Source organism: Equus przewalskii, chromosome 26 (genome assembly GCF_037783145.1).
Source record: "Equus przewalskii isolate Varuska chromosome 26, EquPr2, whole genome shotgun sequence".
NCBI lineage: Eukaryota > Metazoa > Chordata > Mammalia > Perissodactyla > Equidae > Equus > Equus przewalskii.
In genome coordinates, this window is record NC_091856.1 from 36,944,242 (window position 1) to 36,950,241 (window position 6,000).

Sequence of the window (6,000 nt, forward strand, 5' to 3'; positions counted from 1 at the left end):
GATGCCCACGTTGTTCACGGCGGCCACTCGCCGTCAGCAGCCACAGGCTACCCTGTGCCAACGGCTCTGTGCCTCCGTGCCTAAGGCGGGGCACAACCTTGTCTGTGCCCCCGGGGCCAGGGCCCAGGAGCTCTCCGCCTGGCGTTGTTGAGTCATTGCCAACAGCAGCTCCCAATTCTGCAGAAACTCCACAGCTTGACCACACGCGTGGGTGTCATCTAACCCGAGTGTTCCCTGGCCTCAGAGAGACCCTCCTCTGGCCAGTTTTCAGGCTGCCTTAGAGAAGGAGGCTCAGAACGGGCCTGAGGCACCGTGCAAGTCCTGGAAAAACTGGAGAGTTACGATCTGATGCTCCTGCTGTAAGCGCGTCGTCCTGCAGACCTTGCCTGTGTGACGCACGTGGCCATGCTGGTTCCCACCACCAGCAGAGGCGAGCAGGCCCCAGACAGCCCACGGGGGACGTCTCAGAAGCCAGCAGGCCAGGCCAGGGCCCCTTTGTCTGGACAGACCAGCAAAGGTCTGCCATGTCGTGGGAGCACGTAGCCTGGGCCTTCCAGCCCCACACCAGCACCTGGGAGCACAACAGCGCTGGCACTGGGACAATCCACCACTCCTTGCCAAGCGCCAGAGTCTGAAGTACCAGGGGTCACTCTGGGAGGGGAGGGCCATGTGCACCGGTGGAGATGGGGCACCTTGCTCATGGATGACGAAGTGCCTGTGAGGCCTGGAGACGGTGCCCATAAATCTTTCACATCCAAGGGCCTTGGGTTCTTCTGTCTAAAAACATCTTATCCATGACAGAGTCTCCCCTGGGGCCGTGAAGCTCAGTTGAGTACCTGGAGTGAGCCACCAAGAGCTCCCTGGGGAAGGACATGAAGTGGGAGGCCGGCTTCCTAATCTAAATGGACCCTATGAGCCTCTTAGGGGGCCCACCAAGGGTATACAGCCAGCGGTCTTCAGAAGCACACACTTGCTCCAGCTTCTCCTGCTCTACAGCCTTCAATGGCTCCCACTTGCTCTCAGATATGTTCACTGTCTTCCTGTAGCCTGGAGTCTGCTGAAGAGCCAGGCTCCTTCTCCACATCTATGCACATGTCCAGGGTCCTCAAACTTTTCATGTCACACACACATGGAAAACGATAACAGGTGTATGGCCCTGGAGTGAACGGACGAGGCTGCAGGAGGTAAGGGTGACTGGCTGGGGTCTCCATCCTCTGCCTTCCACCCCCAAGGGATGGGGGCCTCAAAGTCTTGGTTCTGTCTTACACTTTGGTGTGGCATTTGGGCATCACAGGAGGCCACTCACACTGGCCTCTCAGCTCCTGGACCACAGAGAGCAAATTTCCTGACACAGGAAATTTCACAGATGCTGTTTCCTCTACTGAGAATGTGGTTCTGTTCATCGTATGTGCATATGTGTACGTGTGTGTGCAACACACACACACCCCCACATACCTCCAGCTAGATGGGTCTTTTTCATCCTTCAGGTTTCAGCCTGGACACCCCATCCACCTCTTCAGAGAACACTTTCCCGACCCTCCAGCTTCTTCACCCTCTCTCAAAGCACCCTCTTCTCTCTCCTCCAGGCACTGGTCTCAGCGGTGACTTATGCACTAACCATACAGAGGGCTCCACCTCCAGCTACGAGAAAGCACCTGGTGCCCGAGGAGCCCTCCCGCTGCAAACAGCTGTAGAACGGGGTGAAATCGTCAAGGCAACGTTCCTCAGATCGGACATCGACGGGACTCTCGGGGGAAGAGAAGTGTGCAGAGTGAGCCCCACGTCACTGCCTCTCTGCCTGGGGCGCTATCTGGACCCTGTGTGGTCCCACCTGGGACTCTGCTCACGAGGTTTTCTTTTCCTAGTGATGGTCCAGCTCTTGCAGAGAACGGGGGTTCCATTAAGCTGAGGAGGCAGAGATGGGAGTTTGGGGCTGGAGAGGTAGCTGGAGCGTGGGGGCCAGAGGCCAGGAGAGGAGGGAGCTGCACAGAGAAGGACCCTTGGAGTTCTGCACGGGGGTCTCATGGGGTCTTGCTGAACACCCAGCTGCACGTTTAGGGGGATGCTCTGCATGGCCTGCAAGGATGGCTGCTGCAGAGATGAGAGCAGCACTAATGTTCTGGATTCCACGAGGCCAGGAGACACAGGAGCTCTGAGCAGCAGTGATGGAGGAAGCCTGCCGAAGCTCCCGGGTGTCAGTCAACACTCCAGAACGCCTCTGCCTAGGAGGGCTGATCCAGCCCAGAGCAAGAGCCACTGCAAACCTATCTAATGAAACCAAAACTGAGCCTGAAGAGTCAAACTGATCTGCCAGTTGTCAGAACAAAACCCAGCAAAATCCAGACTCTCAACGCCACAGTGTCCACCACATCCAGCATATGATAAAAATGACTAGACATGTGACCCAGCAAGAAAATGTGACCTATAAACAGGAAAGAAAGAAAAACAACAGTTAATAGAGACTGACCCTGGAAAGGCCCAGATGTTGGAAATGGCAGCAAAGATGTTACAGCAGCTAATAGAAATATTTTTTTGAGTACTCATAGAAAATTGTGTCACTCGATACAAATGGATGTGAAATCTCAAGAAACAAATGAAAACTATGACAGAGAATCAAGTTAAAATTCTAGGACCACAGAGCTTACTGTCTGAAATGTGACCTTCGCCATACAGATTTAACAGCAGGTTGAAAACGGCAGGAGAAGCAGCCAGCGAATTGAGAGATGGAGCAATAGAGACGCTCCGATCTGAAGAACAGACGGGGAGAATATTGGGAAAAAGTGCACAGAGCCTCTGCAACCAAGGGAAAATATCCAGAGACCCAACACACGTCTCTTTATGAGAGAGAACAGACCAGAAACAAAAGATTTGAAAGACTGACGATCAGCAAGTCCCCGAATTTTATGAAGAACATAAAACTTACAGATTCGAGAATCTCAGCAAACTCCAAGTGGAAGAAATACAAAGAAAATGACTCCTAGACACAACATAATCAAGCTGCTGAAAAGCGAAGATTAAGGGAAAATTCTTCAGAGCAGACTTGTTGCCTGGAGAGCAACGGTAACACAGATGATGTCTGATTTCTTATTCAAAGCAACGGGGGTCAGAAAGCACGGAATTAAAAAGCCATCAATCCAAAATTCTATGTCCAATGATAACATCCTTTGAAAATAAAAACAAGAAAAGATAGCTACAGATAAACACACATTGAGAGAATTCATCACCTGCACTGTAGGAAATATTAAAAGAATTGATTCTAGATGGAAATTCCCACCTGAAGGAGGGAGCAGAGAGCACAGGGTAGTAAATAAGTAGGAAACCATAAAGGACATATTTTTTCTTTTTTTTTCAGGTTTTTTTTTTTTAATGCTTTTTGGTGAGGAAGATTGGCCCTGAGCTAACATCTGTTGCCAATCTTCCTCTTTTTTTTCCTCCCTAAAGCCCCAGCACATAGTTGGATAACCTAGTTGTAGCTCCTTCTAGTTCTTCTGTGTGGGACACCGCCTCAGCATGGCTTGATGAGCAGTGCGTAGGTCCATACCCAGGATCCCAACCAGTGGACCCTGGGCCGCCAAAGTGGAGTGCGCTTACTTAACCGCTACACCACCGGGCCTGCCCTAGGATATATTTTTTCCTCTCTTAATTTCTTGAAAAGACAACTTGTGTCTCCTTTTATAGTTTCGACTTGTTTCTGAGAAAGACACAGCCTCACCTCTGGGGTATACCTGCCAAGGATGCACGGCCCAGCTGCACAGACCTGAATATGTTCTGTGCATCCGTGGGGACCATGACCTCCTGATTTTGATCATGGCACCGTGACTACGTGAGAGCCTGTCCTTGTTCCTAAGAAACGCACGCTGACGTATGGAGGGCAAAGGGCCAGCCACGTGGTCCCAACTTATTCTCAAACAGTTCAGAAAAACCTGGTCTATACGCATGTGTGTGTGGAGAGAGAGAGGAAAAGAGAAACAGCAATGGCATACGGGAGCAGCTTGCACTATTAATGCAATTTCTCTGTAACTATAAAACCAAAAGATTTTTTTAAATGATCACTTCAATTAAAGCTAATTATGGGGTAATTATTCAATATCTGTTATTCTCTAGAGATGGGCTCTGGGAAAGCAGGGCCCCCAGTGTGGTTAGTCTGTCACAGGGCGTGTGTTTGTTGAAGGAATGACCTCGGTGCTGAGGAATTCACCTGACATCCCAGGTAGAAGCCGGGAGCCGGAGGCCTGGTGCCAGCTCAGCCGCCCTCGGTCTCTTGTTGCACCACCACCTCTTTCGCTGCGCTTTACTCTCTCTGTCTCTCTGTCTCTCTCTCTCTTTCTCTCCGTCTCACTGTCTCTCTGTCTCTGTCTGTCTCTCTCACTCTCTGTCTCTCTCAGTTTCTTTCTGTCTCTTTCTGTCTCTATCTCTGTCTGTCTGTCTGCCTGTCTCTCTGGTTTTCTCTGTGTCTCTCTCTGTCTCTCTGTCTCTGTCTCTCTCTCTCTCTGTCTGTCTCTCTCTGTCTCTGTGTGTCTGTCTCTCTCTGTTTCTCTCTCAGTCTCTCTCTGTTTCTTTCTGTGTCTCTCTCTCTTTCTGGAAGACCAGCTGACCTCTTTGGGGCTGGCCAGGTCGAGGGCAGCGGTTGTCGGCGTCTCTCTGGAGGACTATGAAGGTGTACATGTGCCATCAGCAGACCCCAGGCCCCAGAGCTCTGACTGGGAAGAGCTTTCGTCCCTGGGCACCATACAGTCCCAGGGCTGAGCCAGGATGCCACTGCTCTGGGGACGTGCACAAGCTGCCCCCAGCGCCCCCAGGGAGGGGCATGGGCTTAAACATCCACACGTACTGCTCACTTGCCTGAGTGCTTGCTGTCTCAGGTGGGCCACACGTCCCCTGGGAGCAAAGACCCTGCCACCCAGGTCCCTCACAGCCTCCTCCACTCTGGGGACAGGGTCCCGGCTCACACTCCAGGCTGCCAGGGGCTGAATGAGCAGGGTCCGAAGTAGCGAGTGGTGGCTCCTGACAAAGCAGGTCCAGGCGTCCGCACGTGGCCCCTCCCTGTGTCTGGCGATAGATGGAAACCGCAGCCTAGCAGGGCCCCAAAGTCACACAGCAGGTGCCTGCTCGGCCACCCCCCCAGCTGGACAGTTTTCACTCTCCATCCCACCCTCCGTTCGCGTCTGATGGGAACGGAGGGGTGCCCCGAACGCTCTGAGTTTTCTGCCACCAGCTACCATGCGTCCTACAGTGCTGGCTCATTCCTGCCTGCAGGGCATGGGTGCCTCCCCTGGTCATCACCCTGGGGACAACGGGGAGCCCGACTGGGCCATGGTGCCGCCCCTTCTCCCACACGGTTCCAAGCCCGCTGACCTGCACTGCCCTGGGCACGTCCCCATGCCTCTGTTTCCTCGTCCACAGGAGACGCCCCAGCACGTGGCTGTGGGAGTCAGGGAGAGGAGTCACTCCAGGGCCCGCGTGGTGCCGGTGCATGTGATTAGCACACCCAATTGAGCACGGGCGGGGTTAGGATATCAGTGATGTTCTCAGCAAAGTGGTCTTGTCGCCCTCGCACGCAGACGGGGAGGGACGGCTGCCTTCAGCTCTCGTCACTGTCCCCAGTGCAGCCCCTGGCCCGGCCTGCCAGGAGCCGGAGGGGCTGCTGCGGCGGTGCTGAGCTCCGGGGTCACGGGGACTCAGCTAAACGTCCTCACCTGTCCCTCCCACCAATGTGCTTATACCTTGAGGAAAGGGACCGTGTCCTTGGACGGCCCGGCTCCGGCCATCTGGCTCTTGCCGGCTGACGGTGATGGGGAGGGAACCTGGTGAGGAGCAGAGGCCTGCGGCTGAGGACCGCCCTACGGCCTGATCTTCCCGGACTACCCGGTGCGAATTATTCTGGAGATGGCTAAACCCAGGGAGCTGCAGCAGTCTGACCCCCAAACACAACGTGGGGCAGATGCACCACTCGAGGAGCATCGCTCTTAACTTCTGCTGGGAGAGAAGGTTCCAGAACGA